The following is a 24607-nucleotide window of genomic DNA, read 5'->3' on the forward strand; positions in this document are numbered from 1 at the left end:
GATTGCATCTCAATGGCACCATCTTAAGCAGTTTTCCTTTAATTGATTTTCATATTTTACTGTCAACAGCAATTTTTTAATTGTATCTTCCTGTATGCCATGCCATTATCAAACAGTATAGTCAGTAGAGCTTCCATGGACTATCGTTGTCAAAAATTAGTTGTCTAATCTACAGTATTCATATCATCTGTGGAAAAGAGTAAACAGTGAATGTCTTGGGCCAAGAAGAAGGGTCTCAGCCCGAAACGTCGACTGTCTACTTTTTTCCGTAGATGCTGACTGGCCTGCTGAGTTCCTCCAGTACTTATTGTTCTTCATACCATGTTCTCTTTCCCTTTACTTATTGGAGACCTTTTGTCACAGGTCCATCAAGCAGTGGTTGGTATGGATTGTCCTGCAGGAGAAGGACAATCTGGATCCTATGGGATGGTGTCATGGGCAATCTGCTATGCTACTTATAAGAATGCCTCCCCACCAGAACTCACCAACAAGCTCCAAATCCTCATTTGTCTGGCAGTGAAAGGGAGCCTCTCTATCCGATCCTTCTGGCATAGTCAGTATCTCATTCCCAAAGTACACCGTGAAAGTAGCATTTGACGGAGGGGCAGGTATTTCTGGAAGTGGCTGATGGAATACGGTGTCGGGAAGTGTATGGTTATGCACTTTGGTAGAAAAAATGAAAGGGTTGACTATTTTCTAAATGGAGAGAAAATACAAAAAGCTGAGGCGCAAAGGGATTTGGGAGTCCTTGTGCAGGATTCCCTAAAGGTTTATTTGCAGGCTGAGTCAGTGGTGAGGATGTGCAATTGTGATGTTAGCATTCATTTCAAGAGGACTAGAATATAAAAGCAAGTATTTAATTTTGAGACTTTATAAAGCACCTGTGAGGCCTCACTTGGAGTATTGTGAGCAGTTTTGGGACCCTTATCTTAGGAAGGATGTGCTGAAATTGGAGAGGGTTCAAAGGTGTCATGGTGCGGTCCGAAGTCCGCATTCCGATTCACGGTCCGGTCCGCAGACTGCGGACCCCGGGTTTTCCAGCTGTCCCTTGTTTCGGTTGGACTTAACCATAAACACCTGATACTCATCTTGGGGCTGGGAATATAAGTGGCCCTGGGATTGGGTATGGTTGCTGGGTTGTCCTGTCAGTCTCCCCTTGGAACAGCCCACTGGTGGAAGGCTAGTACGGTCATTGAAATATGGATTTGGCTGTTCTGTAGCCTGCTGAGGTTACTGGCTGCCTGGAGTCTTGGAGGCACCCTGGACCTAGCTCCCTTCCTGTCCCTTGCCTCTGTTGGGTAAGCCAGGCTGTTTGCTGTTACCCTGTGGTTGGGTCTGTCCCTTCCTGTCCCTTGCCTCTTGGGTGAGCCAGGCTGTTTGCTGTTACCTTGCGGTTGGGTCTATTCCTCCCTGTCCTTGTCTCTGTGGGGTTGAGTCCTGTGTCCTGCCCAGGAGTTGCCTTGAAGTACCCTTGCCTCATCATGTCCTTGTCTAGCCTCCAAGAACCTGAGCATCTAGGAACCCAAGCCTCCATGCCTTCGCCTGGTTTTGGGGTCTGAGCCTCAGTCAAGTCCCAGGATCTGGGTTGGAGTCTATGCCCTGGCTCCTTGTTCCCAGTCCCTCATCCTGGTCCTGCTCCCCTAGCCTAGTCTGTGTTCTTGTCCCTACTCCTAGTCTGTGTCCTGTCATTTAGATTTGTCCTGTCCTGTTCCTAGTACTTCAGTGTCTGTGTCTTCATTTGGGTCTGTTACCAAAGCCCACCATTATGAAAAAAGGAGGTTCACAAAAATGATTCCAGCACTAACAGCTTGTTATATAAAGAGCGTTTGATAGTTCTGACCCTGCATTTACTAGGATTCAGAAGAATGAGGGATAATCTACCTGAAACCTATTGAATTGTGAAAGGGCTTGATAAAATGGATGTGGAGAGGATGTTTCCTATGGTGGGAGTGTCTAAGACCAGAGAACACTGTCTCAGAATAGAAGGGTGTCCTTTTAGAATGGAGATGAGGAGGAATTTCTTCAGCCAGAGAATAATTAATGTGTGGAATTTAGTGGCACATACAGCTGTGGAGGCCAAGGCTTTATGTATATTTAAGACAGAGGTTGATAGATTCTTGATAGGTCAGGGCATGATGAGATATAGGGAGAAGGCAGGAGATTGGGGCTGAGAGGAAAATTGGATCAGCCTCGGTGAAATGGCGGAGCAGGCTTGATGGGCCAAATGGCTTAAACCTGCTCCTATGTTGTGGTAAACCATGTATATAGGTTGTAACTGGGTTACCTGGTTGGACATGCCCCTCTGCTGACTGCTCCTGTGGCTCCTCCTACAGACACATGAATAAAGGCAATTATACCACTGCTCCTCCCTCAGTCCAGGACAGACACAGCATGGATGAGAACCCACTTTACTTTCAGTATTTACTCTACTTCCAGTCTTTTGGAGTAATTGATAGTGCATCATATATCTTATAGTTTTATAGTCTTGATCTGCCCATAACATGTCTTCCAATATAATAAGATGTCTGTAATTGGATGCTGCCATCAGGTATGCTCGAAGATTACATTAAGGGATGTGCTGAGACCCTGTGCTAGCTCAAAGACTTTGTGTGGAAGGGCTGCAGACTAAGGTGCTGCAGTTACTGGACATTAAAGTGCTGGGTCCTACGTAATTGTCCCACTAATGCTTGAATGATGTGTCGTACATAAGTGCTACAAGAGTGCCACTGGTGCTTGTACATAGAAATTATTAACTTAATAACACTACAAATGTATTGACTTGTATTACAACAACATTGACATATAGAACAAATGAATATAAATACATGAGTATTAAAGTCTACTGTTTTGTATTTCTTGTATATAATTTTTGACAATAAAGTTTATTTTTGCAATTAAAAAGTAATGACAACCTAAACTAATCTCATTGCAAGCAGGTCTAGTTTAGATGGGCATCTAGTTCAGCATGGATGGGTTGGTCCAAAGGACCTGTTTCCTTGCTGATTGACTCTTTGACTCTATTTTTGTTTTATACTCCACCACCACAATTCAAAATGGGCCAACAGATATAAGCCTCTATTATCTTTAACAACCTTTGAGTTTGTTTTGGAAATATGTAATAATATACATTTGCCAATATTAAATGTCATTTTCTATTCATTCATACTCAACAGCAATTTTTAAAAGATTGTCACACTTGTTATAATGACATTTGAATCTTAGTCTTTTCGTACACTCAAAAAATAACACTAATGATTATGGAAAATGTAAGAAATTTTGGGTAGCAGGTACAACTGCAGTTCTGAAATTTGCCTCTTCTGGGAAGTTTTAAAGATACAAATGCAACATCCTAAATTTCATCAGATTTAATCAACACAAGGTTTTTGAAGCTGAAGGGATTATCACGACCAGAGACAAATACAAATGGTCCCCACAGAAGTATGGACGTATTTATAAATACACTGGGTAAGAATGTGCTTTCAAAATAATGGCTTGTTATTATCTATGATAAGTGCTGTAAAGAGTGAATACATGTTAAAGTTGCATATTCAAAGTCTATCTAAGCTGCTCACTAAAAGGGCAATTTTCTCTTGATCTATCCCTTGCTCTGATTACTCTTCCACAACGGTGCTCATTCAACAGCAAGTCAGAGCTTTCAATGCCATATTTCAGTTTGCTGATAACTTCACTATTAGTCATAGTCATACTTTATTGATCCCGGGAGAAATTGGTTTTTGTTACAGTTGCACCATAAATAATAAATAGTAATAGAACCATTAATAGTTAAATAGTAATATGTAAATTATGCCAGTAAATTATGAAATAAGTCCAGGACCAGCCTATTGGCTCAGGGTGTCTGACCCTCCAAGGGAGGAGTTGTAAAGTTTGATGGCCACAGGCAGGAATGACTTCCTATGACGCTCTGTGCTGCATCTCGGTGGAATGAGTCTCTGGCTGAATGTACTCCTGTGCCCACCCAGTACATTATGTAGTGGATGGGAGACATTGACCAAGATGGCATGCAACTTAGACAGCATCCTCTTTTCAGACACCACCGTCAGAGAGTCCAGTTCCATCCCTACAACCTCACTGGGCTTACGATGAGTTTGTTGATTCTGTTGGTGTCTGCTATTATTGGTCAAATCAAAGGTAGTGACAAGGAAGGAGATTAAAAATCTCATTGAGTAGTGTCATAACAACAACCTCCCACTCAACGTCAGCAAAACCAAATTGTTGTCTACAGGAGGAAATAAATTGTGGGTCCGTGAGCTATTGCTCATTAGTGGGTCATTCAGCAGTGGAAAGGATCCTAGACATTACCATATCAAAGGATCTGTCTTGGGACCAGCACGTAAATGCCATTTCAGCCTATCATCCAGGCCATGCTCTCTTCTTGCTGCTACCATCAGGAAGAAGATACAGGAGCCTTAGATCCCACACCACCAGGTTCAGGAGCAGTTATCAGCCTTCAATCATCAGGCTCCTGAACCTGTATATATATCTTCACTCACCACGACACTCAAGTGACATTGAACACAACCCATGGACTCATTTTCACGTGCTTTTTAACTCATGTTTTCAGTATGATTTTTTTTATATGTGTATGTATTAATTAATTAATTAATTTTGTTTGTTATTACTACTTGTTTCTTTTTGTGTTTGCAGTTTGTTTGTATGTAATTTTTCATTGGTTCTATCATATTTCTTTGTCTGCTCTGACTGCCTGCAGGAAATTGGTAGTATTTGATAATAAGTTTAGACTATAGGTTATAGAATCAGTTCTGAGTTATTGTGAACGAAGTTATCCACAGCAGCTCAAGAACCTAATGGCTGTAGGGTAATAACTGTCCTGAACTTGGTGGCGTAGAACCTAAAGGTTCTGAGCCTCCTGCCTGATGTAGTAGTAAGAAGAGAGCATGACCTAGATAGTGGAGGTCCCTGGAGATGGATGCTGCGTTCTTGTGGCACTGCTCCATGTAAATATGCTCAATGGTGGAAAAGGTTTTGCCTGTGATGGACTGGATTGAATCCACCACTTTCTGAAGTCTTTTCTGTTCGTGGACATTGGAACCAGTTTGGACACTCTTCCCTGTGCACCAAGAGGAGTTTGTCAAAGTTTTAGATGGCATGCCAAACCTATACAAACTTCTAAGAAATTTGAGGTGCTGCCATGCCTTTTTATGATGGAACTCACTGGCTGGTTCCATGACAGATGCTCTAGGGAGGTTATGCTGCCAATGTACAGGATACTGATGAGGCCACACCTGGAGTACTGCATGCAGTTCTGGTCTCCTTACATCAGAAAGCATAAACTGGCTTCGGAGGCCGTGCAGAGAAGATTCACCTGGTTGATTCTGGAGGTGATAGCATTAGCCTATGAGGGGAGACTGAGTTACTTGGACTATACTCACTGGAAATCAGAATAAGGGATTTTATTGGAAGACATGAAAGAGGTAGATAAGATAGAGGCAGGAAAGTAGCTACCACTGGGAAGTAAGACTATAACTAGGGGACATAGTCTCAAGATTCAGGGGGATAGATCTAGGACTGAGTTGAGGTGGAAATGCTTTTTCCAGAGGGTAGTGAATCCGTGGAATTCTCCGTGGAAGCAGTGGAGGCAACCTTATGAAATATATTTAAGACAAAGTTAGACAGATTTTTGCATAGTCGGGGAATGGAGGATTAAGGGGAAAAGGTGGGTAGGTGGAGCTGAGTCCATGGCCAGATCAACTATGATCTTATCGAATGCCACAGCAGGGTCAATGGACCATTTATTTCTCATGTTCTTAAAACAACCAGCAAATTACTCATCACCATAGGCTGACAATACTGTGGGCATTTTAATCACTTTTCAATAAAAAAAGTCCTTTGTATTTTGTTCTAATGGTATTCTTTCTTGTAAGAACTGTATAATTTATGATTTATTGTGGATGCTGCTTAAATGATGCTGTGATGTTATGTGTCTGTGATGCTCCTGCAAGTTAAGCTTTTCCCTGCACATGCGCCTACTTATGCATGTAACAATAAACTCAACTTTAACTTCAAGTGGAGAAGTGTTTTTCTCATTTTAAGTTGTTTACTGTGTAAATATTAAATATTTAATATAACCTACAAATCCGATTGTTTTGATAACTAGTGAATTTGTACATATTTCTTTGAGAATTAAGTGCACAATCAAAGGCAAGGTTTGCCTTCTGAAGGAAGTTGATAAAGGACTAGGTTCCTTCTAGGTTTTATTTAGAGGCTAACGTATCATCTTTCAGGGTCTTTTGGACATGGTTCATCAAAGCAGCTCCAACTTTTCAAGTGTTACGTCTCTCATCTTGGTCTTGCAATGCAAAGTATGAAGTATTCCCAAGGACAACTGCAAGATAGCTTCTTCCAGTTAAAAGGTTTAAAATGCAGATATTACAATTCATAAATTAAAACAAAAAAATTCAGTAATACTCAGTAGTTGTCTGACTTGCTGAGTATTTCCAGCACTTTCTGATTTTATTTGTGAATGCAACTTTCTTGATCTTCATCTTAGCATGGAGTCAAAGAGTTATGTTAACTACATGGAAGCAAGTCATTTTGCCTGTCGTTCATCATCCATGATTCTCAAAAGTGTGTAGTTTGATAGGTTAGTTGGTAGGTCAACATAGCTTACTTACAAGTAAGTAATGGAGCAGCCATTTAGTGAGTGGACCAGTTTTAGAATGGGGAGGCTTTGGTTCATCAGGCTTCAGCGAGAACAAGCTTGGGTGAGGTAAGTTTATGGTAAGTTTCTGCTCCTTCATTCTACATTCTTCATCTATTAGTACATATTCAGAGCAGTGAGAATGGCTGTGTTATGTTCTTTATGTGAGATGTGTGTACATTGGGAGACCTTCAGCCTTTAAATCAAAATCAAATCAAGTTTAATTATTATTCAACCATAGATGGATATAACTGGGGCCAAAGTACAAAAACATACATATGCAATCAAATCAGTGAGAAAAAAAAGGACATAGTCATACAAGAAAACACATTTTTAGTCTAAGACCCTGAGCAACAGGTCCTGGCAGTCCAGCCTGCAATTCCACCAATCCAGCTCTCGGAGCCAGTACCAGCAGTAGAGGTCACCCCCAACCAAGCACAGAAACTACACCTCCGGTGTCTCCTCACCTGGACTGCAGCAGCAGACAAGCCCGCAGCATGAGGCCTAGTCCTTGCTACAACTGAGGCAGCATAGCTGCCTCATCATCTTTCTCAACACTAAACAAGGGAAACAGGCCTGCAGCAATCAATGTCAAACTGGGTCTTGCGATTGCAAATGAAACATCCAAGAAAATCACTCACAGCTTCACCTCATGCCACCTTCGCACACCAACTCCGGTGCCTTTGCGTAGCAGACAACAGCATGGTCTGCACCCAGATCAGTTCCTCCCAGCCCAATCCGGCTCCTCCTATGGCCTGACTCTCCTGTCACAGCCCGATAGCCCAACTCTTCTCCTGTGGCCTGCCGGTCAGCTACTCCAGACAACAAGCGGCTGTACCCATTGTTATTGGAGTCCAGCATAGTCTTACAATAGTGAAAAGGCCGAAAATTGAATAGGGTGACAAGTACAGGATTGAAGACGATCTATTTGAATGCATGTAGTATACAGAATAAGGTAGATAATCTTGTAGTGCATTTAGAGATTGGCAGGAATGACGTTGTGGGCATCACTGAGTCATGGCTGAAAGAAGATTATAATCCAAGAATATGCATTGTATCAAAAGGCCAGGCAGGAAGGCAGAAGGAGTGGTGTGACTCTATTGGTAAAAATTGAAATCAAATCATTAGAAAGAGGTGACATAGGATCAGGGTATGAGAAGTCGTTGTGGGTAGAGTTAAAGAGCCTTATGGACATTATGTACAGGTTCCGAAAAGAAGCCAGGATGTGGGCTATAAATTTCAATGGGAGATACACAATACATGTCAAAAGGGCAATGTTATGTTAGTCCTGGGGATTTCAATATGCAAGAATATTGGGAAAGTTAGGTTGGTGTTGCATCCCAAGAGGGGGATTCCTAGAATCCCTATGAGATGCATTTTTAGAGCAGCTGATGGTTGAGCCCACTAGGGGATTCTGGATTGGGTGTTGTGCAATGAACTGGAATTGATTAGAGATCTAGGTAAGGAACCCTTAGGATGCATATGATAGAAAACACCTTGCAATTTGAGAGAGAGAAGATAGGGTCAGATCTATCAGTATTACAGAGCAGTAAAGGGAATTGCAGAGCCATGAGAGAGGAGCTGCCATAGTTGGGAAGGGGATACCAGCAAGGATGATGACAGAACAGCAATGTCAGTAGTTTCTAGGAGCGACTCAGGAGATACGGGATAGATAAAACCCAAAGAGGAAGTATTCTAAAGGCAGGATGATGCACCCAAGGGTGACAAGGGAAGTCAAAGTCAATAGAAAAGCAAAAAGCACTTAATCACACATTGCTCTGCGACAACACCAGAGCCAAGCTGTATCGGTCCTAGTGCCCTTCCCTTGGACAACATCGGTAGCATGGAGAGGGGTGACTTGCAGCATGGGCAACTACCAGTCTTCCATACAATCTTGCCCAAGCCTGCACCCTGGAAATCTTCCAAGATGCAAATCCATGGTCTCACGAGACTAACAGATGCCTATTGTCTATTGGACACATAATAGAGCAAAAATTAGAGGGAAGTTAGAGGATTGGGAAGCTTTTAAAAACCAACAGAAGACAACAAAAACTCATAAGGAGGGAAAAGATGAAATATGAAGGCAAGCTAGCCAGTAATATCAAAGGGGATACCTGAAGTTTTTCTCAGATATATAAAGGGTAAAATAGAGGCGTGAGTAGATATTGGACCACTGGAAAATTATGCTGGAGATTTAGTCATGGGGGACAAGGAATGGTGAATGAATTGATTAAGTATTTTGCATCAGTCTTATCAAAGAAAGGATGTGCTGACATTGGAGAGGGTTCAAAAGTTGTTCAGGAAAATGATTCCAGGAATGAAAGGCTTATCATCTGAGGAGCCTTTGATGGCTCTGGACCTGTACTTGATGGAATTTAGAAGACTGCGCTGTCGGAGCAGTGCTGCCAGGATAATCAAGGACACAACCCACCCAGCCAACACACTTTTTGTCCCTCTTCCCTCCGGGAGAAGGCTCAGGAGCTTGAAGACTCGTACGTCCAGATTTGGGAACAGCTTCTTTCCAACTGTGATAAGACTGCTGAACGGATCCTGATCCAGATCTGGACCGTACCCTCCAAATATCCAGACCTACCTCTTGGTTTTTTTGCACTACCTTGCTTTCCATTTTTCTATTTTCTATTTATGATTTATAATTTATATTTTTAATATCTACTATCGATTTGTAATCCAGGGAGCGGGGAGCGCAGAATCAAATATCGCTGTGATGATTGTACGTTCTAGTATCAATTGTTTGGAGACAATAAAGTATAAAGTATAAAGTATCTCGTTGAAACCTATCAAACATTGAAAGGCCTATATGGAGTGGACATGGAGAGGATGTTTCCTGTAGTGGTGGAGTCTAGGACTGGCGGGCACAACCTCAGAATAGAAGGATGTCCATTTATAACGATGAAAATGAGGAATTTCTTTACCCAGATAGTGGTGAATTTGTGGAATTTCTTGGCACAGGCAGTCGTGGAGGTCAGGTCATTGAGAATATTTAAGGCAGAGATTGATAGATTCTTGATAGATCAGAGTGTGAAAGATTACAGGGAGAATCGATGAGAAGGGATTGAGAGGTAAATGGATCAGCCATGATCAAATGCTCCTTTGTCTTACGGCCTCATGGATGGGAGCTCAGTTATGCTACGACAACAGTGATGAACTAGATCCCTAGCAGAGCTATAAGCGTGGGAATTATTGTGTCCCTAACTTTTGGGCATATTGTGTTGCAAAATAATAATCTATTTTTGGGTCGCTAACAATGTCTCTTCACACTGGTGTCATCTTATAGGTATTCGGTGCAACTTTCTTTATTTTCTGTAGAAATAACACTCTCGTTATAGAATTGACGATGTTCATATAAAAGGATGTTGACTAAATTCAATGACATTTTCTTGTGGAAAGAAGCTAATGCATCTTAGCACCATATAATTATGGGACTAATGTTCAGTGTCTCATCTTTTATCCATATTTTATTTAACGGATCCAACGTGAACAAATTAGGATTGCCATGTGACCTTGGTGCTTTGCAAGAAAAATCTGTTAACTACTGCCTTTTGATGAATTACAGCAATGATTTCCATGTACCATTTAATCAGACTGTGGTTACGAACAATTTTTTTTGCATTTTTGTTGACCACAACCTGTCAGACACAATGACCTGCTGCAAGTCAGAAGAGGCAGCTGGCTGACATTTGAGCTGGGCAAAATGACAGAGTGCCACTCAGCAAATGTCAAGGCAATAAAATGCCGCTGTGGCTGATAAACGGAAGACTGAGTACAGTCGCAGATTGGCCAATGCTGATGATAGGAAGGCAGTGATGTTACAGCAGCTGGTTCAATCCCTGTGGTCAGAATGTTAATAATGATGCATTCATCAGAATTGCTCATAAATAATTTATCTTGCTCAAATGTTTAGGAGAAAAATGACTCATTTACTTGAGCTGTAGGTGATTATTGAACTGACTGTCTTGTGTGTTGCACATAGATAAAAATATGCACTGTGTCCATAACAACTGCTGAAGTAAGTAATGGAATTTAACTTTTTTATATTTTGTATTCATGACTGCACAGATTCACCAATCTGTACATCTTAAATAGATTTTCATCACAGTATGCACAGACATGTGTACTTCTAAGTATAAGGAGCCAAAAGATTAATTTCAGTGTGCACAATATTTGACAACATTAAACTAGTTGCTTTGGCACCACAGGGGTCAATCTGTGTCATATTCAGTGTCCAACCTGAGGACATATTTGCAGTGTGAGTCACATTAAACATTATATTAAGTTTTAGCTCTTCCAACGCTTGTATTTGCATTAAGCAATAAAGGATGGAAAGACAATGGTGCCAGTGTTTAATATTGATTCCTTATCAAGTAGGTGCATTGAGGCTGCAGCTTGTAGAGCCACTGCCTTGCAGTGCCAGAGACCCAGATTTCCTCTGCGTGGAGCTTGCTCATTCTCCTTGTGGCTGTTTGGATGTCCTCTGGGTTCTTGCTTTCTACCCACGTTTCAAAGGTGTGCAAGTTGGTGGGTTGATTGGCTACTGCCGATATCTGCTAATGAGTGATAGATTCTGAGAGGGTATCATGAGAGTGTGGAGAGAAGAAAAACAAATGGCACTGGTATGGGATTAGTGCAAATGGATGTTAATGGTCAGTGTAGACTTGGTGGGCCAAAGTGTCCGTTTATGTGCTGTATCTCTCTTTCACTCTTTGAGGACCTCATTAATCCTTCCGACATCAAATGAAAAATGGGCCATTTTCTGATTGACAATTAATAATTACTGAATGACAGTTGAATTATTATTGGGGCTTAAACTATTTATTACCTATACTGAAGAGCTGAATGAAGGGACTGAGTGTCTTCTGGCCTAATTTCCTGAGAAAACAAAATTAGATAAGGAGGAGGAGACCAAGAGCATGCCAAGGGATATGGTTAGGTTTAGTGAGTGGTTAAATGCTTACCCGCCCATTAGACCGACCTATCTCCCTTTGGCAGATAGAGTAGCATGAGAAAATAAGTGATCTACTTTCTCAGAATCAGAATCATGTTTAATATCACAGGCATATGTCGTGAAACTAGTTAACTTTTACAAACAAGGACAACTGATAAAACAGTTTATTGTTTAAATGGAGTGATAGTACAAAATGTTGTGGTGCAAAGGGATCTGGGGATGTGGGAAGCGAAGGATAAAAATGCTAGTATGTGGTTACAGCAGGTAATTAGGAAGACCGATAGAATGTTTGCCATATGTCAAGACACAGGGAGTATAAAAGTAGAAGGTTTTGATGCATCTTTACAGGATGCCAATGAAACTGCACCTTGAGTATTCAGAATCAGAGAATCAGATTTAATATCACCGGCATATGTCATGAAATTTGTTAACTTTATGGCAGCAGTACAATGAAATACATGATAAATGAGCAAAACCCCTGGTTTCCCTGGCTGCGTCGAATAACGGTCCCGCTCCATGTCGGATCCTCTTCTCTCCTGTGTCTTCCCTCTTCATCTCCTCTCGAACAAAAGCCCCAAGTCCAACCTTAGTGCCCTTCACCAGAGAAACCTCTCCTTAATTTGACCATCCTAATTGGATGGCACAAAATCTCCTCATCACTTATCTTCAGCAATAATCCAAACAAGCAGAAAACTGAACAGACTGCTCTTACAGAACTGCTAAATGAAATACATACAGCATAACAGTAAAAATATGACCAGGGCATTACAGAAATATAGAAAAAAACTGAGTTACATTAAGTACATATATGTATGTCAATTAAATAGTTAAGTTAAAATAAGTAGTCCAAAAATCAGAACTAAACAAGTAGTGAGGTAGTGTTCATGGGTTCAATGTTATTTGGAAATTGGAGAGCAGAGGGGAAGAAACTGTTCCGGAATCGCTGAGCACCTGCCTTCAGGCTTCAGTACCTCCTGCCCAACAGTAACAGTGTGAAGAGCGCATGTCCGGGGTGATGGGGATCCTTCCTGAGGCACTGCTCCTTTAAGATGTCTTAGATACTATGGAGGCTGGTACCCATGATGGAGCTGACTAATTTTACAAGTCAATGCAAATTATTTTGATCTTGTGCAGGAGACCCTCCCCCACCCACCAGATGGTGATGCAGCCAGTCAGAATGCTCTCCGCAGTACATGTGTAGAAGTTTTCAAGTGTTTTAGTTGACAAACCAAATCTCCTCAAACTCCTAATAACAGATAGCTGCTGTCTTGCCCTCTTTGTAGTTGCATCACTGTCTCCATTTCTGATCCCTCTATGGGGATTGGTTTGTGTTCCCTCGTCTCACCCTTCCTGAAGTCCACAATCAGCTCTTTGGTCTTGCTGATGTTGAGTGCCAGGTTGTTGCTGTGACACAGTGGTATTGCTCAACAAACTGGTATAGCTCACTCCTTTGCACCCTTTTGTCACCATCTGAAATTCTGCCAACAATGGTTGTATCATCAGCAAATTTATAGATGGCATTTGAGCTATACCTAACCACACAATCGCAGCTGTACAGAGAGTAGAGCAGTCAGCTAAGCACACGTTCCTGTCGAGCGCCAGTGTTAATTGTCAATGATGATATGGAGATGTTATTTCCAATCCGCACAGATTGCGGTCTTCCGGTTAGGAAGTCGAGGATCCAATTGCAGAGGGTGGGACAGAGGTCTAATTCTGTAGCTTTTCGATCAAGGCTGTAGGATTGATGGTGCTAAATGCCGAGCTACAGTCAATAAACTGCATCCTGACATAGGTATTTGCATTGCCCATGTGATCCAAAGCTGCATGGAGAACCAATGAGATCACATCCACCGTAGACCTATTGAGGCAATAGGCAAACTTCAGTGGGTCCAGGTCCTTCCTGAGACAGGTGCTGATTCTAGTCATGACCAACCCCTCAAAGCATTTCATCACCATAGATGTGAGTGTTACTGGACCAAGAACTTCAGAGTACAAGTGTTGTGTTCACCAACTTAATTCTTGGGATGAAGGGAGAAAACTTGAGAAGGTCAGGTCCAGGCTCACTGTAGCCCAAAAGGAGAAGTGTTTTATTAAAACACACAATAAAGCACCTCTGCACTTAGTAATAGAAATTTCCCCTTTATATCATTTAAACAAGACATCAGGGCAGACATTGATTGATTTCTATGGAGTTTTTGGTTGAGCAAAATTGATTTGCTTCTTTGAAGTTTTGAAGTGTACAGCGAGTGCTGGAAGGCTTATAGTCATAGTCATAGTCATACTTTATTGATCCTGGGGGAAACTGGTTTTCATTACAGTTGCTCCATAAATAGTAAATAGTAATAGAACCATAAATAGATAAAATAGTAATATGTAAATTACGCCAGTAAATTATCAAATAAGTCCAGGACCAGCCTATTGGCTCAGGATGTCTGACCCTCCAAGGGAGGAGTTGTAAAGTTTGATGGCCACAGGCAGGAATGACTTCCTATGACGCTCTGTGCTGCATCTTGGAAGAATGAGTCTCTGGCTGAATGTACTCCTGTGCCCACCCAGTACATTATGTAGTGGATGGGAGACATTGTCCAAGATGGCATGCAACTTAGACAGCATCCTCTTTTCAGACACCATCGTGAGAGAGTCCAGTTCCATCCCCACAACATCACTGGCCTTACGAATGAGTTTGTTGATTCTGTTGGTGTCTGCCACCCTCAGCCAGCTGCCCCAGCACACAACAGCAAACATGATAGCACTGGCCACCACAGACTCGTAAAACATCCTCAGCATCGTCCGGCAGATGTTAAAGGACCTCAGTCTCCTCAGGAAGTAGAGACGGCTCTGACCCTTCTTATAGACAGCCTCAGTGTTCTTTGACCAGTCCAGTTTATTGTCAATTCATATCCCCAGGTACTTGTAATCCTCCACCATGTCCACACTGACCCCCTGGATGGAAACAGGGGTCACCGGTACCTTCGCTCTCCTCAGGTCTACCACCAACTCCTTAGTCTTTTTCACATTAAGCTGCAGATAATTCTGCTCACACCATGTGACAAAATTTCCTACCGTAGTCCTGTACTCAGCCTCATCTCCCTTGCTGAGGCATCCAACTATGGCAGAGTCATCCGAAAACTTCTGAAGATGACAAGATTCTGTGCAGTAGTTGAAGTCCAAGGTGTAAATGGTGAAGAGAAAGGGAGACAAGACAATCCCCTGTGGAGCCCCAGTGCTGCTGATCACTCTGTCGGACACACAGTGTTGCAAGCACATGTACTGTGGTCTGCCAGTCAGGTAATCAAGAATCAATGATACCAGGGAAGCATCCACCTGCATCGCTGTCAGCTTCTCCCCCAGCAGAGCAGGGTGGATGGTGTTGAACTCACTGGAGAAGTCAAAAAACATGACCCTCACAGTGCTCGCTGGCTTGTCCAGGTGGGCGTAGACACGGTTCAGCAGGAAGACGATGGCATCCTCGACTCCTAGTCGGGGCTGGTAGGCGAACTGAAGGGGATCTAAGTGTGGCCTGACCATAGGCCGGAGCAGCTCCAGAACAAGTCTCTCCAGGGTCTTCATGATGTGGGAGGTCAGTGCCACCGGTCTGTAGTCATTGAGGCCGCTGGGGCGCGGCGTCTTCGGCACAGGGACGAGGCAGGATGTCTTCCACAGTACAGGAACCCTCCGGAGCCTCAGGCTCAGGTTGAAGACCTGGCAAAATACTCCACGTAGCTGAGGGGCACAGGCTTTGAGCACCCTGGTACTGACACCATCTGGTCCGGCCTTGCTTGGGTTGAGACGTTATGAAGTTTGTATTGGACTCTAAAGTTTGCTTACACAATATTTGCCATTCCTCTCAGTAGAGGAATTATAAGAAGATGGAAAGGGAGCAAGACAAGAGAGTAAGAGCTCTATGAGGTTTTTATATCATTCCTTAAGCAAAATTATTCCACTTCCTAAAATTAGTAGATTTGCCATCTCACCCTGCTGTTGATTACTGTTCTACATCCCCTGGTTAGTTGTCCCTCCATGATCCTGATTTATTCTACACAATCTGCTAGACTATCACCATTTCAAGTCCACTTGAGCTTCACCCTCCTGTTCACCCTTCAGGTCTGCTTGCTCCACACTGCTTATGTTTCATTTTAATTACAAAGCCATTGAGAAAGAAGGCTTGTTGCATCCAGAACTTGAGAAAAATCTGAAATAATAAAGAGAAAATGCTGGAAGTGTTGAGGAGATCAGATAGCATCTGAGAACAGAGGAACAGAATTGACATTTCAAGTCAATGACTTTTCATTGGAAATGGGATAAAAAAGAAACCAGAGGAAATATAGAAGCATGCAATGGATGAAAATTCAGAATCAGGTTTATTATCACTGGCATGTGACGTGAAATTTGTTAACTTAGCAGCAGCAGTTCAATGCAATACATAATCTAGCAGAGAGGAAAAAAAAGTAATAATAATAAATAAAATAAAACATAATAATAAATAAACAAGTAAATCAAGTACATATATTGAATAGATTTTAAAAATGTGCAAAAACAGAAATACTGTATATTAAAAAAAGTGAGGTAGAGTCCAAAGCTTCAATGTCCATTTAGGAATCGGATGGCAGAGGGGAAGAAGCTGTTCCTGAATCACTGAGTGTGTGCCTTCAGGCTTCTGTATCTCCTACCTGATGGTAACAGTGAGAAAAGGGCATGCCCTGGATACTGGAGGTCTTTAATAATGGACACTCCCTTTCTGAGACACCGCTCCCTAAAGATGTCCTGGACACTTTGTAGGCTGGTGCCAAAGATGGAGATGACTAGATTTACAACCTTCTGCAGCTTCTTTTGGTCCTGTGCAGTGGCCCCTCCATACCAGACAGTGATGCAGCCTGTCAAAAATGCTGTCCACAGTACGTCTCTAGAAGTTTTTGAGTGAACAAAAAATTTTAAGTTCAGAGTTGGACAAAGACTGATATAATATACTGTACTGATATATTGTAATGAAAAACAGGGTGAGGGGTGGGGACAGAAGGAACAACACCTAGAAAGTGATGTCTCATATGCCAGGATGCTGATCATCAACTTCAGCTTGGCGTTTAACACAATAATCCCTCAGAGGCTGGTGGGACTCAATACTCTCCTCTGTAACTGGATTTTGGACTTCTTGATGGAAAGGCTCCAATCAGTTTGAGCTGGCAGGAATATTGCAAGCTCCATCACGCTGAGCATGGTGCCCCCCTCCCCCACACGGATGTGGGTTCAGCCCACTGCTGCTCACGCTGCTGACAACGACTGCGTAGCCCGGTTCAGCTCAAACCGCATCATCAAGTTCATTGATGATACTACACTGGTTGGCCTCATCAGCAACATTAATGAGTTGGCATACAAAGAGGAGGTTGAGAGGTTGGTCAAATGATGCGAGAACAACAATGAGTCTCAATGAGGACAAGACAAATCAGAAGATTGCGGATTTCAGGAAGGCATAGATTGTCACTCTCCACTGCATATCAATGTCTCTGCTGTGGAGAGAATGAAGAGCACAAAGTTCCTCGGTATGTACATGACAAATGATCCAACCTGGACCCACAACGTTTCCTCACTAGTCAAGAGGTACAGCAGTGTCGACTCTTTCTGAGGAGATTGAGCAGTGCAGGGTTCAACACCCCCATTCTAACAACTTTCTACAGGAGGACCATTGAGAGTGTCTGGTCCGGCTGCATCATTGTGTGACACGGAGGCTGAAAGGTACCAGACTGCTAGACCTGACAGAGCATATTTAAAAACGCAAACACGAGGAAATCTGCAGATGTTGGAATTGCAAGCAATACACATAAAAATTGCTGGTGAACACACAGCAGTCAAGACAAAGGGTCTCAGCCCGAAACGTCAACTGTACCTCTTCTTATAGATGCTGCCTGGCCTGCTGCGTTCACCAGCAATTTTTATGTATATTGCAGAGCATATTTAAAACCACCGACAGGATCACCGGCGTCTCCTTCCCCTCTATTTGTGACCTTTACCGGGTGCATTGCAGACAAACGGCCCAAAACATTGTTGAGGATACCCACCACCCATCCAACAATCTCTTTGACCCACTACCGTCAGGAAATAGGAACAGAAGCATCAGGGCTAGGACTGCCAGACTGGATAAAAGCTTCTTCCTTTGAAACTAAAAGCTTCTGGCTGTGAGACTAATGAAAACCCTGCCACCACCAAGATTTTGTCACTAGCTCAGCATGATTTTAACTGTGTGCTGTACAGTTTACTATTTACCTGTGCCGCATGCATTTTGAATTATATTTTATTAACTTATTTATGGCAATATTTTGGTTTATGTGCTGTGTGCGTTATACGTTTTGTGGGTACACCATGGTCTGGAAGAACATTGTTTCATTTGTTTGTATATATGTACAGTCAGATGACAATAAGCTTGAACTTCAACAAGCAATTTGTTGGAGAAATTCAAAGGGTTGCATAGAATTAGTGGTAGGGAGCAATTGTTACCACTGATTGTTAATGTTTTGGGTCAAAACCCTGCAACAGGAGGCATGGGACGTGAGTAGGACTGGGAGTAGAATGCTTTATAAAAAGCTGGACATAGTTAGGACCAACTCAATTATCCTCCCTTTTATTTTTAGCATTCTGAAGGAACTCATACACACTAGTTCGCTCCTTAAGGTGGACCTGTCTTCCTTCCTATAATACCTTTCCAAACAGAAACATGGAAACATAGAAAATAGGTGCAGGAGTAGGCCATTCGGCTATTCGAGCCTGCACAACCATTCAGTACAATCATGGCTGATCGTCCAACTCAGAACCCTGTACCAGCCTTCCCCCCATACCCCCTGATCCCTTTAGCCACAAGGGCCATATCTAACTTCCTCTTAATTATAGCCAATGAACTGGCCTCAACTGTTTCCTGTGGCAGAGAATTCCACAGATTCACCACCCTCTGTGTGAAGAAGTTTTTCCTCATCTTGGTCCTAAAAGGCTCCCCTTTATCCTTAAACTGTGACCCCTCGTTCTGGACTTCCCCAACATCGGGAACAATCTTCCTGCATCTAGCCTGTCCAATTCTTTTAGGATCTTACATGTTTCAATCTTCTAAATTTCAGCGAGTATAAGCCTAGTTGATCCAGTCTTTCATCATATGAAAGTCCTGCCATCCCAGGAATCAATCTGGTCAACCTTTGTACTCCCTCCATGGCAAGAATGTCTTTCCTCAGATTAGGGGACCAAAACTGCACACAATACTCTAGATGTGGTCTCACCAAGGCCTTGTACAACTGCAGTAGTACCTCCCTGCTCCTGTACTCGAATCCTCTTGCTATGAATGCCAGCATACCATTCGCCTTTTTCACCGCCTGCTGTACCTGCGTGCACACTTTCAATGACTGTTGTATAATGACACCCAGGTCTCGTTGAACCTCCCCTTTTCCTAATCGGCCACCATTCAGATAATAATCTGTTTTCCTGTTTTTGCCACCAAAGTGGATAACCTCACACTTATCCACATTAAATTGCATCTGCCATGAATTTGCCCACTCACCTAACCTAACCAAGTCACCCTGCATCCTCTTAGCATCCTCCTCACAGCTAACACTGCCACCCAGCTTCGTGTCATCCGCAAACTTGGAGATGCTGCATTTAATTCTCTCATCTAAGTCATTAATATATATTGTAAACAACTGAGGTCCCAGCACTGAGCCTTGCGGTACCCCACTAGTCACTGCCTGCCATTCTGAAAAGGTCCCATTTATTCCCACTCTTTGCTTCCTGTCTGCCAACCAATTCTCTATCCATATCAATACCTTACCCCCAATACCGTGTGCTTTAAGTTTGCACACTAATCTCCTGTGTGGGACCTTGTCAAAAGCCTTTTGAAAATCCAAATATACCACATCCACTGATTCTCCCCTATCTACTCTACTAGTTACATCCTCAAAAAATTCTATGAGATTCGTCAGACATGATTTTCCTTTCACAAATCCATGCTGATTTTGTCCGATGATTTCACCACTTTCCAAATGTGCTGTTATCACATCTTTGATAACTGACTGTAGCATTTTCCCCACCACCGATGTTAGGCTTACCGGTCTATAATTCCCCAGTTTCTCTCTCCCTCCTTTTTTAAAAAGTGAGGTTACATTAGCCACCCTCCAATCCTCAGGAAATAATCCAGAATCTAAAGAGTTTTGAAAAATTATCACTAATGCATCCACTATTTCTTGGGCTACTTCCTTAAGCACTCTAGGATGCAGACCATCTGGCTCTGGGGATTTAACTGCCTTTAATCCCTTCAATTTACCTAACACCACTTCCCTACTAACATGTATTTCCGTCAGTTGCTCCATCTCACTAGACCCTCGGTCCCCTACTATTTCCGGAAGATTATTTATGTCCTCCTTAGTGAAGACAGAACCAAAGTAGTTATTCAACTGGTCTGCCATGTCGTTGTTCCCCATGATCAATTCACCTGTTTCTGTCTGTAGGGGACCTACATTTGTCTTAACCAATCTTTTTCTTTTCACATATCTATAAAAGCTTTTACAGTCAGTTTTTATGTTCCCTGCCAGCTTTCTCTCATAATCTTTTTTCCCCTTCCTAATTAAGCCCTTTGTCCTCCTCTGCTGGAAGCTGAATTTCTCCCAGTCCTCAGGTGAGCCGCTTTTTCTGGCTAATTTGTATGTTTCTTCTTTGGAATTGATACTATCCCTAATTTCCCTTGTCAGCCACGGTGCACTACCTTCCTTGATTTATTCTTTTGCCAGACTGGGATGAACAATTGTTGTAGTTCATCCATGCGACCTTTAAATGCTTGCCATTGCATATCCACTGTCAACCCTTTAAGTGTCATTTGCCAGTCTATCTTAGCTAATTCATGTCTCATACCTTCAAAGTTTCCCTTCTTTAAGTTCAAAACCTTTGTTTCTGAATTAACTATGTCACTCTCCATCTTAATGAAGAATTCCACCATATTATGGTCACTCTTACCCAAGGGGCCTCTCAACACAAGATTGCTAATTAACCCTTCCTCATTGCTCAATACCCAGTCTAGAATGGCCTGCTCTTTAGTTGGTTCCTTGATATGTTGGTTCAGAAAACCATCCCGCATACATTCCAAGAAATCCTCTTCCTCAGCACCCTTACCAATTTGGTTCACCCAATCTATATGTAGATTGAAGTCACCCATTATAACTGCTGTTCCTTTATTGCACGCATTTCTAATTTCCTGTTTAATGCCATCCCCAACCTCACTACTACTGTTAGGTGGCCTGTACACAACTCCCACCAGCGTTTTCTCCCCTTAGTGTTACGCAGCTCTACCCATATCGATTCCACATCCTCCTGGAGCCATGTCTCTGTGATCGCAACTATATCATATTCATTAATAACAATCTACACTTTTAATTCATCCACCTTGTGTGTCAATGCAAGGAGCATTCGCAACAAAGCCTTCAGGCTTGCTTTTACAACACTCTTAGCCCTTATACAATTATGTTGAAAAGTGGCCCTTTTTGATTTTTGCCCTGGATTTGTCGGCCTGCCACTTTTACTTTTCACCTTACTACTTTTTGCTTCTACCCTCATTTTATACCCCTCTGTCTCTCTGCACTTGATCCCATCCCCCTGCCACATTAGTTTAAATCCTCCTGAACAACAGTAGCAAACGCTCCCCCTAGGACATTGGTTCCAGTCCAGCCCAGGTGCAGACCGTCCTGTCTGTACCGATCCCACCTCCTCCAGAACTGGTTCCAATGCCCCAGAAATTTGAAACCCTCCTCCTTGCATCATTTTTCAAGCCACGTATTCATCTGATATATCCTGCTATTTCTATTCTGACTAGCACGTGGCACTGGTAGTAATCCAGAGATTATTACCTTTGTGGTTCTACTTTTTAGTTTATCTCTTAACTCCCTAAATTCACCTTGTAGGACCTCATCCCGTTTTTACCTATATCGTTGGTCCCTACATGCACTACGACCACTGGCTGTTCACCCTCCCACTCCAGAATGTCCTGTAGCCGCTCGGAGACATCCTTGACAACATACCCTCCTGGAGTCTCGTTTGCGGCCGCAGAAATGCCTACCTATTCCCCTTACAATCGAATCCCCTATCACTATAGCTCTCCCACTCCTTTTCCTTCCCGCCTGTGCTGCAGAGCCACCCATGGTGCCATGAACTCGGCTGCTGCTGCCTTTCCTGATGAGACATCTTCCCCAACAGTATCCAAAACAGTCTATCTGTTTAGGAGGGAGATGACCTCAGGGGACTCCTGCACTACCTGCCTACTGCTACGCTGTCTAGTGGCCACCCATTCCCTTTCTGCCTGTGTAGCCTTTACCTGCAGTGTGGCCAACTCACTGAACGTACTATTCACGACTTTCTCAGCATCACGGATGCTCCAGTATGAATCCATTCGCAGCTCCAGCTGCTCAATGCGGTCTGCCAGAAGCTGCAGCTGGACACATTTCCTGCACACGTATTCATCAGGGACACTGGAAGTATCCCTGATTTCCCACATGCTGCAGGATGAACAAACCACGGGGCCGATCTCAGCTGTCATGACCTACCCAATACGCTACAGCCTCGCTTGCTTCAAATAAAATACTGCTGCAGACCGTTCTCCTTTTAAAGGAACTTACCCGGCCTTACCTCACTTGGAACAAAGCTCGTCTTCAGCCTCTGCTTGCCGAAGCCTCTCAAGACAAAGCCTTCCTACTCTGTCTCCCTCTACTCCGTCACCCGCTCCGTCAAACTGCTCTCTTTTAAATACTCCCGCTGCTTCACGGACTGACTTACATGCGCTTGCACAGTCCTGTCCCAGTCAACCACTGAGAAAAATGGCTGACTTCCACAAACTGCTCTCTTTTAAATACTCTAGAACTTTTAAAATAGGGGTAGAAATACAATCCCTACTTCTGCTGCCTCCTCCTCTCTCACCATCTCAGGTTCTAAGCATTTCTTCCAAATAAAACTTCAATTGTCTTTGATGTGAAGTGCTGCATCACTGGAGTCTCTTCTGTAGTATGGTAACAAGTATTAATTAGACAAGTGCTTGTGGAACATGTTGGCAGAGACACTAGTTATGATCACAAGCTTTCAATCACTCGATCCCACCTCATTCTTTTGTTAGCTTCCTATGTATTTCAATGAATCTCAACATTTCCTTTTGAAAAGGAATTTCCTTCTGCAGTTTGGCACTTTGGAGATTTCTAGACCTTGTGCTGTGCTCAACAATATCAGACTATGCTTTTATTTTCTATTCAGACACCATCTATTTTTCCCATTGTCACCTCCGTTAGTGTCACATCACCGGCCTTTCTGTCATGGTATTGATCTTACCTTCCACCCTCATGTGAATCCCTCCTCTTCTTCATCCCACCTCCCTTTGAACCTCCCTGCCTGCTCAAAATTAGTTCAGTCTCTGACTTTCTACAGTTCTGCTGAGAATCATGATTTCTTGGCTGTCCTCTGCACATATATTGTACACATACAGGCTGCATCACTGTCTGGTATGGGGGGTGGGGGGGCCACTGCACAGGACCGAAAGAAGCTGCAGAAGGTTGTAAATATAGTCAACTCCATCTTAGGTACTAGCCTATAAAGTACCCAGGATATATATAAACTACGTACAGGATACTGAGTAGTCTACCTTTTGTTGTTCTGATGGCAGATTTCCAGCCTGGGCAGTAGTTTGCTCACATATAATATGGAAAAGTGAATCACATTTGCATGTTGGTTCCTTTATAGAAGTTAGCCCTGTTTAGATTCTATTATGGCTTTAGCATTCTATATTACAAACGGTCGTAGTTTTGTAACATTGCCTGTCTTTGTTGTTTAATAAATAAAATGCTTTGTTTTTCATTTTTTGTAGGATCTATTTTGATTTGTTTTCATCCCCTGTCCTGCAAGTGAATAATAATTCCATTTATTTTCCATAAATTTAAAATGGCTTCCACGTTCTCACTTCTGTTCTCTGTTCTAGTGCCCTTGTGAAACCTTCAACTCATAATGCCTCATTCCAAATATTCTCCACTTTATCTGTCCAAATCTTTTGCTGACAGCAAAACTCACTTCCTTGTCAATGGCAGATCATTTTCAATGTCACACTTTGTCATATAAACAAAGCAAATCTTGTTGACCTTCTCTCAGAGAGAAGTGTAAGTTAGATGTATCAGTATCACAATGAAATAAAGGGAATTACAGAGGCATGAAAGAGGAGCTTGCCCAGATGGATTGGAGGAGGATACTGGAGGAGATGATGGCAGGGCAGAGGTGGCTGAAGTTTCTGGAAATAGTTCACAAGACACAGGATAGATATGTCCCACAGAAATAGTTCTCAAATGGCAGGGCTAGGCAACTGTGGCTGACAAGGGAAGTTAAGGACTGAATAAAAGCCAAGGAAAGGGCATATAAGGTAGAAAAAGTTGGGTGATTGGGAAGGTTTTAAAATCCAACAAAATGCAATTATAAAGACTATAAGAAGGAAAAAGATGAAATATGCAGGCAGACAATCTGATAATATAAAGCAGGATACTAAAAGTTTTTTCAGTTATATAAAGAATAAAAGGGAGGTGAGAGTTGATATTGGACTACTGAAAAATGATGCTGATGAGGTAGTAATCGGGGACAAAGAAATAGCAGATGAACTTAATAAGGACTTTTCTTCAGTCTTCACTGTGGAAGACACTAGCAGTGTCAGGGAACAGGGGTGAATGCCATTGCTATTACAGAGGAAAAAGTGCTCGGCAAACTCAAAGGTCTTAAGGTGGGTAACTCACTTGGATCAGATAAACTACATCCCATAATCCTGAGAGAGGTTGCTGAAGAGATAACGGATTCACTGATCATGAGCTTTCAAGAATCACTAGATTCTGGCATGGCCCCAGAGGACTGGAAAATTGCAAATGTCACTCCACTCTATAAGAAGGGAGGAAGAGAAAAGAAAGGAAATTATACGTCTGTTAGCTTAACCT

This window comes from Mobula birostris, chromosome 2 (assembly GCF_030028105.1).
Source record: "Mobula birostris isolate sMobBir1 chromosome 2, sMobBir1.hap1, whole genome shotgun sequence".
Lineage (NCBI taxonomy): Eukaryota > Metazoa > Chordata > Chondrichthyes > Myliobatiformes > Myliobatidae > Mobula > Mobula birostris.